The 13,408-nt window shown below is 44.6% G+C and overlaps 1 protein-coding gene across 4 annotated transcripts in view; it reads right to left on the reverse strand.

Annotated features, from left to right (window-relative positions):
- LOC144681763 (contactin-4-like) overlaps positions 1–13,408 on the reverse strand; it is a 1,677,954-nt gene that overhangs the window by 483,627 nt on the left and 1,180,919 nt on the right. The gene's annotated exons all lie outside the window — the stretch shown is intronic.

Below are 13,408 nucleotides of genomic sequence, written 5' to 3' on the forward strand. Positions count from 1 at the left end.
TTTCTCTTACAGTGCTTTCCTTCTTTAAAAAAATCTTCCCCAATTTTTCAAAATTTCTGACATTGAGATGCTGCAAAAAGTTATGATTTGAAGCAATGAAACATAATATAAATTAACCTTGAAACAATGTCACAAATTCTGGATAAGATAAACAGAAGAAGTGAAGCTACTCCCATAAACTGACATAAGCTGCCAGGATGAGGTGGAAAGATCAGTTTCTTTCAGGTGGTATGATAAACTCCATAAGCACAGCTTGAGTGATAGATATACCACCAAAGTAGTTGACTGCCTTGAACATTACCCATTCGTCTTAGTTTCAGGAAGGATGGGCTGGAACCAAGCCTTAATTATGTTGGTTAATTTATTAGTATTGGCAATCTCAATCAACAGTTGAGAGATAGGAAGCACATTCTTGCCCTTGATCCTACTGAAGTGACTTTGGTCTTGATTTTAACCTCAGGCCAGAGTCAAGTAGTTGAACAGCAGAATGAGTTAGAAACCCAACTGCTTTTTCAATCTATCATTTTAGGCCTCTTGAATCGACTTACTCATTTGGTTGTTCTGGCGGAAAATTCATTGCTACTTCCCGCTCAGGCCACAGAGTAAAACATTACTGCCAGGTACCAATGAGGTCATTGGCATCCACCTTGCATATTTTATAAAGAATCTTGGATGCCCTTGCTGCCTGATCAGTTGAGCAGGTTAAATTAACTGAAGGTCAGCTTCTAATGGGTTAGAGCAAGTAAGTGACCTGAGCAAATTAACTGTCGACGCACCCAGTTTTTACTGTGTGTGTAGTTAGAATCATCCCCTATATCACTCAAACTGCAATGATATAAAGCTCACAGTATGACATTAGGAACATAGTGCATCAAATTTATTGCAAACAGAAATACAGCAGACGGAAAATGGGTATGTAAATTACATACTGTCCTATTTCATACCAGCCATAGTACTCTTTCATTTAGCAGTAATAATATTTCACTAGAAACATAAAGATTTTATATTACTGTAACTCCCTTAGCTGCTGTGCTGTATAATTGGCACTATATCATCAACTTATGCTGCCTAATAACATGACAGAATCAATAAGGGGATGTTTAACTTCTACGATAACCTTTTTCTTTTTAAATATGAAGATTTCTTCTCTTCTCTGGTTTTTGGGTCATTAACATGGGGTGGAATTTCCCATCCCCGTTGGTGTCAGGCACCATGGCAGGTATGAATAGATAATATGGTGAGAATGCCAAAAATCGGTTTCACGACATCGTGAAACTAGTTTGCGATTGCTCGCTCCACCCATTAATGGTAGGCTGCGTTTCCCACCACCGCACATCAGGAATTTCATTTTAATATATCTGCATATAGTTATAAGCCCTCCTCGCTGGAATTATCTCCCCACACTGGATCATCCGGGTACGTTGGCTTGATTGCACGCTGACATTTTTCACAACAGCATTTAAACGGCGTGCCCCTGGCAAGCTGAACTTCGTGGGGAACTTGGAGGTGAATGCACACTAATGTTGCACAACGCTCGCAAGGGTCGCCCACTGGACTTCAACAAGGAGGTGCCATACGTTCAGGTGAGGGCACAGTCAACTCATTGACTGCAGTGCTGGGACAAGGGCTGCAATGCGGTTTGGGCAAGTTGGGGGTGGGGGAGGGCAAGACAGCATAGTCTGATGGTAGTGCACAAGCACGTGTGAGGGGATGGGGAGGGAAGTGGCCATGCATTAGGGAAACCTTGTGTAAAGTGACCATTCCTCTGCAGCTGAGACAGTTCAGGCGCAGCCACGTTGACATGCTTGAAGTCAGGCCTTCAGCTTATCTGCCCACTCAAACAACACAGAGGCATGAAAGTGGTACCAAATGCTCTTGAATTTTTCACCCCTCAGGCACAGACTGCAAACTAATGAGTGTCTTAGTGGACTGCAGGGCAAGGGTGCAATCTCATTCTGAAAGCTGGCCATGGGGCAGTCACTGGTGGAAGCACTGGGAATTGCCCAGATCTCAGGTTTACCACAGGTGCAGGGTGCCATCAACTGCACCCACGTGGCGATCTCCGTGGCAACAAGCGGTCAATGCCAAACGCGAGGGCTTCCACTTGCTGAATGTTCAGTTGGTGTGCAACTACCACAAACACATCCTGCAGGTCTGCGCATGATTCCCAGGGAATTTCCATGACTTCTACATTCTCAGTAGATCTAAGATCCCTGACATCTTCCAGGGTCCACAGAGACTGCAGGGTTGTCTCCTCAGGGAGAAGGGCTACCCAAGGAGGACGTGGCTGATGACGCCCATGTGGCAGCCTCAGAGTACAGCACAGAGAAGGTACAATGAGGCTCATGCTGCAACTCATAACTTGGTGGAGCAAACCATCGAGATTTTGAAAATGAGGTTCCAGTGCCTAGACCGGTCTGGTAGAGCCCTTCAATACAGTGCACAGAGGGAGTCATGCATCGTTGTTGCCTGCTGTGCCATTCACAATCTGGCGCTGCAACAGGGGGGAGGAGCTGGCTGAGGAGGAGATGGTAGATCTGCATTTTAAAAAAATTAATTCCTGGGATGTGGACGTCGCTGGCTAGGCCAGCATTTATTACCCATCCCTAATTGCCCTTGTTCAGAGGGCATTTAACAGTCAACCACATTGCTGTGGGTCTGGAGTCACATGTAGGCCAGACCAGGTAAGGACGGCAGATTTCCATCCCTAAAGGACATTAGTGAACCAGATGGGTTTTTACAACAATTGACAACGGTTTCGTGGTCATCATCATCAGACTTTTAATTCCAGATTTTTTTTATTGAATTCAAATTTCACCATCTGCGATGGGATTCGAACCTAGTCACCAGAACATAACCCTGGGTCTCTGGAATACCAGTCCAGTGACAATACCACTATCCCACCGCCTTCCCCAAATGTCTCCTCCAATGAGGAAGATGCCGACAGGAATGAGGGTGATGAGACCCTCGAAGGTGATAACGATGGCGATGAGGCCATCGCACTGGCCAGATGAGGCAGGTCCGTTTGGAAGACTCTCATAGCTGCTAGATTTGTGGAGGATGATGATGACATGCAGTGAGGAGACACCATAGATCCTCACATTGCTTCTGTGAACGTTTGACTCCTGTCTGGCTGATGACAGCGCACATACCCTCTGTGATAAGGCTCCGGTCATTGAGATGCAGTGGATGCCCATAGCCTCTACATTCCAGGAGGATGATGACAACATACAGTGGGGACACTCTATAGATCTTCACATAGCCTCTATGAATGTCTGACTCCTTCTGCCTGATGGCAGCTCGCTTGCGCTCTGTGAACAGGGAGATATCATGGAGATGCAGAGGGGAAAATTTAACTTCCCCTGATCCTGTGGCATCCTTCGTGAGCTGAACATTTCAGGTCCACACTGTCACCAGACACAGATGCTGAAGAGATGGGGGGCCAGCCGCACCTCAAAGGTGCTGAGAGCACACGGAGAGAATAACAGAACTATGTGCTGCCAGCCCAGGACATTCTGGCAGCAATGATAAGCCCCATCGAGGTGCAGGCATGACTGATGTGCCCAGTGACTGTGAAGGTGCACCATCAGTGTGCTGGGAAGGTTCCACAAAGTACAGGGAAGAGGCCCTGGACTGAGACACCTGCCTTTATCTTGTGCAGGGACCAAGGTTTCACATCTGAGTGACACAGAACATGGAGCAATAGGCAAGGAGACATTCTTGGTAGTTTATTTTCAATAGTGAACATTGCGTATAAGTGATTAACACCCGTGCCCAGGCTGTGCAACTACATCGTCATCACCGGACACCCGGTGCGGAAGGGGGTCGGGAAGGAGGAGGACCTCCTCGTGAACCTGCTCCTGGGCCTGGCCAAGTTGGCCATCAACAGGTCCAGGCAGTGGGCGATCGACGGGGGAGACCCGCCCAATTGTTTGTCCCTCTTCCGCGGCTACGTTCACGGCCGGATGTCGCTGGAAAGGGAGCACGTGGTGTCTGCCGGCACCATCGAGGCCTTCCGTGCACGGTGGGCACCGCGGGGACTGGGGTGTTTTGTTGACCCCTTTAATCACATCTTAGTTTGATGTTTGTAAGGTTCCTTTAAAGTTTTTCCTTGATTTTACAGCTGACCTGACTTAGGGGCTGTGCTTGATTTCTCCCTTGTTTTTTGTTAATTTAGTTTATTGTTTGGACTCAAAAGAGTTACATCGTCATCACCTTCCTAACCCTGTCTCTACATCTTAATGCTCCCCTGACATCCACAGCGGAAGTGGAGCAGCCTGCTGACTGCCACGCCCTCTTGTCGGTGATGACCTTGGCGGGCATCCTCTGGAGAGCCCTGGCCTGCTTTCAGGGTCCTGCTGTGTGGCAGTGGCACCCTCCTCGGCCTGTGGAGCTGAAGCTGCTGAAGTCACAGGAAGAGGGGATTCGGATGGGCTAGACACTCTCAGAGTCACCTTGATGGATGGCTCCGGAGTGTGCACCTGCCGATCCTCCTCCCTTTGGGTGGCTGAAGGACCCTGGCTGACTCCTTGAGGAGAAAGAGAAGCTGGAGTGAGATCGAGCTACACTGCACCCTTCTTGCGTTGACACTGTTGGAGGCCAACTATGGCTTCAGCAATGGAGTTCAACCTGCGCAACAGTGCAAGACCAATGTCCTGGACCAAGCTCTCCATGGCGGCCACCATCCTACCAATGTTGACCTCGGTGCATTGGCATGCCGGCGCTATCACCTCAGACTGAAGGTGGACAGACTCCTCCATCATGCCTTGCAATCTGAGGAGTGCACTGGACATCCCTTCCTGATGTTCCTGAGCTTGCCTTTGCAGCTCCAGCAACTGAGGTATGACCAAATCCAGAGGCTCTTCATCTGACTCAGACTAAGCGGATTTCTGGCCTCCAGCAATCCTCCGAATGTCGGACACCTGGGAAGTTCCCGTCTCCACCTGCAGTGGATCAGACAATGCGATGTGCTCACCAGATTGTGATTCCGAGGCTACTCTAGAGCTAGGTCCCACCGAGGTGTGTGTCTCTGCGCTGGTGGAGGATGTGGGTGAACGCTGTGATGGGATTTCAATAAGGGTGTCATCAGATTCTTCTTCTGAGGTTTTATCGGGGCTTGACTTGAGGACCTGGGTCATGGACCCCCTCGGCTGCTTCCCAGGTGTGCCTGCGAAAGCTAGGAGAGATAATTAGTGCATGGCAGGGGACTGCGTAACGGGAGAACTGACGCACAGCATGGTTGCCTGATGGATGTTGCATTGCTGGATCCTCACTTGGTTGAGCACCCCTGGCCTCACCCTCAGAACAAGAATGGTCCATAATGTCACGGGCCAACTGGATGACTCAATTTTCAGTCTATGAGGACCTTGATTTCAAGCATTCCTCCACCAGTCTGTGACCTCTCCCTCTTGTAGTGTGCCAGCTTGTCCTGCACGAATACAGATGGAGAGAGTATAAGGAAGATGCCTGCCGGGCCAGATAACAGGATGCCTGGAGTGTGTGGGTGGTGAGTAGTGCCATGGATGGGATGAGGACACGGTCCGCAGGACAGATTAAGGTGTATGTGAGAGAGTGAATGGTGATGTCCCTTGAACTGGCAGTGAATGGGATCCATGCGGATGTGTGATGGGTTTGTGAGTGTGTGAGTTGAGAATAATGAGAAGAGTGACCTACCCTGATGGAACATCATTCATCCTCTTTTGGCACTTGGTGGCTGTCCTCTTTTGCAGGGCATTGGCGCTGACCACTGCTGCCATCGCCTCCCATGCTGGATTGGTGACCTTGCTTGCTGGTCTTCACCCAGAGCGGGGGTAGAGGACATCACGGCGGGCCTCCACTGTGTCCAGTAGGCGCTCGAGGGAGGCGACGCTAAATTTCGGGGCAACATGTTTCCTCCCTTTGGCAGCCATTAATTCCCAGCAGCTTCCTATCCCTTGAAGAGCGCTAGCTTTGTGCAGGGGCGGCCTTTAAATATGGCGCCCAGTTTACTGAAGGCCTAAGGTGACGGCTGGGCAGACGAATCAGAGGCCGCCCCGACACCGATCCGGTGTGATTCTCGGGAATGAATCATTAATGAGGCGGGACACACTGGGAATGGGACCATACAGCATGAAAAGCCACTTTTGTGGCCAGCGGGTAAAATGTCCTTTTTCCTGCCCGCGACCACATTTAGTGCAAATTTGGGACGATTCCATCCATGGAGTCAGATAGCCACAGTGAAGACACTGGCATCTAGTCACATTGTAAAGAATAAAAAACTCTGAGTTTGATCAACCTAATATCATTGAATCATACAGCACAGAAGAAAACTATTCAGCACATCATGCCTATTGTGATGAGAGATTTAAAAATATTTGGGTTTATGTTGGTATTCAGGGTCGGTAAAGAAAGCTGTTTGTGTGTGTGTCCAGGGTTAATTAAACAGGAGGAAGGTTACTAGAGAGGTTGGCTGTGAGGCCTAAGAGATGAAAGGTGAAAGGTGTTGTTAGGTAATTCATTTGTAATGAGAGGTTATGGTGAGGTTGAGTTACAAGGTATATAGGGTAGTTTTTAAATTTGCATTGTGAGGCAAATTGGAAATTTGTTTTTTCAGCTGTTGAATTTCAAAAGGGATTTCAGAGGTGGAAAGGAGCATTTGCATCTTACAAAGGCTTCATGAGTAAATGGGGAAGCTATATTAAATTTTATTGACCAGGAAGTAGAGACAAAATAGAAAACTTGGAAGATTTTTATATTTGGAGAAATTGAGTTCAAAGAGGTATTTAAGGACAAAGGTGAGATGAAATAGGACAAAATATATTTAAGGAAGGATGTTTAACTGAGTTGGCAGTGGCTGTGGGAAAAAAGTTCTGAAGACCAGCTCCTTGATGTGTGAGCCATTCAAAAAACTGTGAAAGCTTTGAATTGTAGGCAGGCAACCAGTGTTAAGCCAGAAAAGTCTGTGTTTTAGGAAACAGTTTGTTTCTGAACCTCTCTTAGAATTTCACATCAGAGTGGAAGTGTTTGAGAAGTTGTGAGGTGTATCTTTATTAATGTGACAACAATTCCTTGATTTGGCTAATATTACTGGATTTTTATGGTTTAAGTTTATAAGTTTATTGCCAAGAAGATAGTTTAATTGTGTACTTTTGATCAAGCAGATTTTTTGGGGTTCTGTAAGACTGTTTTAACTGTGTAACTTTAATCTTGTGTGCTTAAGTTTTCTTTTCTTTTTAATAAATATTTTGATTTTTAAACTTCTTAAGGTCTTCCTGGAGTTCTATGCTTTTGAGTTCATTAGCTTTTCATCTTTGTTTTCACAATTAAAAAAAGATTTATGATCAGTGAGACAGACTTCATTTTGGCATCTGGCTTGCTTAGCAATAACTTCTGCTGTGATTGTAACATTATGCTGGCTCTAGCTATTCAATTAATCCCATTCCCCTATACTTTCATCAGAGCCCTACAAATTACTCCTAATCCGCTTTAAGTATTTATCCAATTCCTTTTTTACAGTTATTATTGAAATTGCTTCCATCATCCTTTGCGGCTGTGCATTCCAGATCATAAGAATTGTCTGTGTAAAACAAATTTTCTTCATCTCGCCTCTGGTTCTTTTGCCAACTTGCTTAAAATGGTGTCTCCTAGTTACTGACACTTCTGCCATTGGAAACAATTTCTTCTATTTACTCTATCAAAACCCTTTATGATTTTGAACATCTCTGTTAAATCACCAGTAACCTTCTCTGCTCTCAGGATGAAATCCCCAGTCTCTGGTTTCTACAGTCTCTCTATCAGTTTCCCTAGTCTCTCCACTCCCATATAATCATCCTTGTGTTTTGTTAAATAATTCCTTTTTGTAATGCCTTCGCCTTGCTTTCTGTTTTGTGGCTCTGGGAGATAATTCTCTTGGGTATGGTTATTGATCCAGGCAACTTAATTTTAGGCTTTTCAGGTTTAAAAAGCAAACAGGTTCCATCATCACTGGAGCCTCTTGCTAATGGGATCCCAATAACTGGTTTGCTCTGCTGGAACAGTCATGTCAAACTGCTTGTTTGCATCAATATGTTTTCTTTACAAAATTGATTAACAGGGAATACTGTCAAAAAACAACAAATGTTTTAACAAAAAGAAGAATAGGTCAGAGCTTTAGAAAAACATACAGTGAAAAAATACATATAAATCAAAATAACTTTTTGTTTATCTGAACAGGCAGAAACCTTAAGAATTGATGTGATGATCTAAAAGGGCCAGCTCATAGCTCCCAATTATTTTTGATATCACTGCTTCTATGACGTGCAGATGGTCATATTTTTAAATCCTATTGATTAAAGGTAGAGGATTGTCTAAGAGAAGTATTCTTTTGTTAAAAGCATTCCTCTAGTCACAGAAAAAAATTTATCAGTGAATGTAAATTTACTTGCTGAATTGGAGACCACCAAGTGAAATCCTCTTACCTGCTAGACCATTCCTATGATATCAATTACAGAATGCATTACAGTGTGCCCCTAAGTGTTTCTTATTTAATCTGTGTATCAGTGATTAAATCAAAGATCTCTGTGAAAGATGGTATATCCGTGTATTTCTGTTAAGGTGGATTCAGGACCAAAGCCCTACTCTAACACCCAATATGGGAGGTGTAAAAGTTATAAATAATTCCTACAGATAAAGAATTGGTTCCCCGATGCGATAGAATCAAAAGCTGGCTACGTCTGCGTCCATGCTGTCATATTTCCCTTTTAATCTAGCTGCTTTTTTCTTTGGTTTCAGTGTTCAACCAACCCCCCGTGTGGAAGCAGCACATGCTGTATTGAAGAGTGTAATAAAAAGGGCAGGTTCCCTTTCTCAAAATAATAAAATCCCTTATCATTACTGTCGATGACCTGGAGAAAATGTTAGGAGTGCTTTTCCCCCCAATTTTAATGGCAATGATTTCCCCCAGTGTGAGTTTCTCTTGATGTAAAAAGTATTTCTAAATTGTAATCTGACTGGTTTCTGGTAGTGATGACTGGGGGGCTCACAAGGTGCAGAGGCCGGCTGATTGCAGGCCAAGGCAAGCAGGCTGGAGAACTATAGGAGGCCGAGACCATGTTGAATTGACTGCAGGCTACTGCAAACTGGGAGGGGGCCACAGAATACTGGGAGGAGGCTATGGCAGACTGAAAAGAGTTTGCAGTAAACCAACAGGAAGCAGGTTGATCTTGAGAGCTACCTCTGTTGCAGGCTGCCTGTTCCAATTCTTAGTTTAAAGTTCTGTTGCTGTCAGCTGTTCTGCTTCTGCTATCTGTCTCCATTCTTCATCATGGAATGCAATTTAAAATTCAAGGAAGATGCTTGTGGTTGTTGGAGGTCAATCATCTCAAGACCTGGACATGCTGTAGGGGTTCCTCGGGGTAGTGTCCTAGGTCCAACCATCTTATGATGCTTCATCGAGGATATTCCCTCCATTATGAGGTCAGAAGTGAGGATAATTGCTGATAATTGTTCAGTGTTCAGGATCATTTGCAACTCCTCAAATACTGAAGGAAGCAAGGCCTGGTCAATATTCAGACTTGGGCAAGTAACATCCACACCATACAAGTGCCAGGCAATGATGATCTCCAACATCAGGAAATCTAACCATCTCACCTTGACATTCAATGGCATAAATATGAATGAATACCCCACCATCAACACCATGAGGATTACCATTGATCAGAAACTGAATTGGACCAGCCAGTTTGAATTGGACCAGCCAGTTCAGTGGCTACGAGAGCAGGTCAGAGGCAGGGAATTCTACAGCGAGTAACTCACCTCCTGACTCCCCAAAGCCTGTCCACCATCTACAATGCACAAGTCAGCAGTGTGATGGAATGTTCTCTACTTGCCTTGTTGAATGCAGCTCCAACAACAATCAAGAAGCTTGACACCATCCCAGACAAAGCAGTCCTTTAGATTGATGCCCGACTGATTAACTTAAACATTTATTCCATCCACTACCAACACACAGTGACAACAGTGTGTACTATATACAAGGTGCACTGCATCAACTCACCAAGGCTCCATTGACAGCACCTTCCAAACCCACGACCTCTACCGCCTAGAAGGACAGGGGCAGCATGTGCGTGGGAATACTGCCACCTGCAAGTTCCCCTCCAAGCCACACACCATCCTGATTTGCAATTATACTGCTGTTCCTTCATTGTCACTAGGTCAAAATCCTGGAACTCCCTCCCTAACAGTACTATGGATATATCTACATCAGACAGTCTCCAGCCAACTCAATACCACCATCTCAAGAGTAATGATAATAGGCACTCACATCCCATGAAAGAATAAAAAAAAATACTCTAAATATGCACTTAATATGTACTCTAAATATGAACAGTCAGAGGTTGTGGTCCATGTCAGTACCAATGACTTAGGTAGGGAAGGGGGCTGAGGTCCTGGAAGCAGATTTCAGGGAGCTGGGAAGGAGATTGAAAAGCAGGACCTCCAAAACAGTAATCTCAGGATTACTCCCAGTCCCACGTGCTAGTGAGAATAGAAATAGGAGAATTGAGCAGTGGAACACGTGGCTGGAGAACTGGTACAGGAAGGAGGGCATCAGATTTCTGAGTTTTGGGACTGGTTCTGGGGCAGGTGGGACCTGTACAGATGGATGTGCTGCATCTTTGCAGGACCAGGACTAACATTCTTGCAGGGAAATTCGCTAGTGCTGTTGGGGAGGTTTTAAACTAGATTGGCAGGAGTATGGGAACCTTAAAGGGAGCTCAGATTTGAGGGAAGCAAAACTGGTAAAAGGAAGCAGAAAAGTAGAAAGCAAAAATAGAAGACAGGTGAACCACAGGCAAGCATCAAATAGGATCAGAATAAAGAATAATGTTAAAAAAAAATAAGGCACTCTATCTGAATGCACGTAGCTATCGCAAAAAGTTTGATGATTTGAATGCACAAATTGAGGTAAATAGGTATGAATTAATTTCCATAATGGAAATGTGGCTGAAGGTGACCAAGATTGGGAACTGAATATCCAAGGATGTTCACCGTTTAGGAGGGATAGGCAAAAACAAAAAGGAGGTGGGATATCAATCTTAATAAGGGACAAAATCAATACATTAGTAACAGAGCATCTTTGATTGAAGAATCAAGATGTAGAATCAGTTTGGGTGGAAACAGCAAGAGGCAGCAAACATTGGTGGGAGTTGTTTATTGGCCACCAAACTGTAGTGCTAATATTGGGCACGGTATAAATCAGGAAATTAGAGATGAGTACAATGTGGCCAATACAGTAATAATGGGCGACTTCAATTTACACATAGACTGGGTTAACCAAATCAAATGAGGAACTAAAAGAAATCAGTATTAGTAAAGAAGTAGTTCTTGAAAAGTTAACTGGATTAACTGGCACAGAGCTGCCTCAGGGAGATTGAAGAGCTTTTAAAAAAAATTAATAATGACATTAAAAATTTAATGAAACATGTCCCCTTAAGTGACTGTGCTACATGAGGCGGGACATGTTTTTAATGGCAAAAGAAAGTTTTTATTTAATTTGTATTAGCTCTGGGAAACCTCTTCTCGCTCATGGATGATGTTTCCTAAAAAATGTAAAGGCCGCTTGGCCTTTTCGCCCACCCACCAGCCATAAGGTTGGATGGACAGTGTAAAATTCAAGTTAATTAGGTCCTTAATGGTCTTAATAGGCCTTTCAATTATCGGCGGACACGCAGCCAACTCGGGCGTGCGCCTGCCGAACGAAATGTTGCGACGATGCGTGGTGGTGTCAGGACGCACGCCGATGTCATCGCGTGCCATTTTACGTTCCAGCGTGTCGGGCGCACGCCCGCACGGTGAATGTAAAATCCTGGCTATGGGTGTTGCAAGGGTGAAGCACTGAAAATAAAATTATATGTTACTGTTTGTGAATAACTAGATTAAATATAACAATTTTCAGGGGAACTCTGATTTTTAATTGGTTAATTGTAATTAGGTAACATATCTAATCAAAGTTCTTGTGCATTTCATGCAACTCAAATGAAATATTTCCAGCAACTGATGATGATAATCATTTAATGTTTACTTTTTAAACTTTTACTTCACAATTCATATCGTGCAACCTAAAATTCAAACTGCAGGTGGCGCTGACAACCAGTAGAAAGAAAATTTGAAAAGCTTCCTGAGAACAGGAGTCAAGCTGAGGATTTCATCTTCAACATAGAAATACATAGAAGATACAACAAAGAAACATGTCATTCTGTCCAGCAAAGAGTTTTAATCATATTTATGCACCCACCCCCATTGTATGTTTTATTTCTCGGACCTATGCATTGATGACACTAGCTTCTGTATATGTAACAGGTTTTATTCACAGTGCTTTAAACTGTCTACTCCAAGGGCAGAATTTTTAGCTCGGCATGTGGGCGCACACCCAACCTGCTCGAGCATAAAATAGCATGTGACGACGTCGGGCGAGCATCCCAGCGTCATCTCCTGCTCACACAATATTTCGGTCTGCAGCTGCGCCACAAAAGTCGGAAGCAGACGCACCAACAATTAAGAGGGCAATTAAACCCATTAAAGTTCCATTTGTCCCCAATTTTTTGTGGTCCATCTAACCTTACAGTTGACGGACGGGCGAATCTGCCAGGCGTGCTTTGCATTTTTGATGAAACCTCATTCAAGGGCAGGATGAGGTTTCTGTTTTAAATCAAAAAAAATGTATGGACAAAATTTTCATCATGTATAAGTTCAGGTGACTGATTCTGATGTGTGGACATTTTTTTCCGGATTTTAAAATCTTTGCTTATTGCTTTAAAATTCTTCAGCTCCCTGAGGCAGCTCTCTGCCTCCAGGGAGCTTTCATTCTGCGCTTCCCTCATGCCTGCACTTACGTCAGCACCGGCCCTCCTCCCGCCCCCACCCCAGCAGCGCTGAGCATTTCAGCGTGTGTTTCACACAGACTGGCCATTAATTGGGCTGATCGTGGGCTGATCGCGGGTGGAAGTCCTTTCCCCGGCCGCTCACGGGCCCACCAATCATGCCTGCACGCTGACCCAAAAATCGTGCCCCATGCTTCTGCTCTGGCTTCCAGCTCTTTCCACAGTTAGTTAACTTTTCCCTGAATCCACACACAGGCTTAACCAATCAAGCACAGTAAGTATCAACAGTAAACAGACTCACGTAATCAGAGACAAACTTCAACTTGTCTCCCTTATAAAACTAAAGACATTATTTTAAACTAATCCAACAACAAACATAAGAGTCATAGGGTCATTTATGACACAGGAAAAAGCGATTCAGCCCATCAAGCCCATGCCAGCTTCCCTCAGAGCAATCCAGTCAGTCCTACTGTCTCGTTCGGTCCCCAGACCACTGCAAGTTTATTTCCTTCAAGGGTCCATCATTGAAATTGTTGATTGTTTCCGTATTCACTAGGTGTACATCGACTCAT

The sequence above is a fragment of the Cetorhinus maximus genome, chromosome 6, assembly GCF_964194155.1.
Source record: "Cetorhinus maximus chromosome 6, sCetMax3.hap1.1, whole genome shotgun sequence".
NCBI classification, from domain to species: Eukaryota; Metazoa; Chordata; class Chondrichthyes; order Lamniformes; family Cetorhinidae; genus Cetorhinus; species Cetorhinus maximus.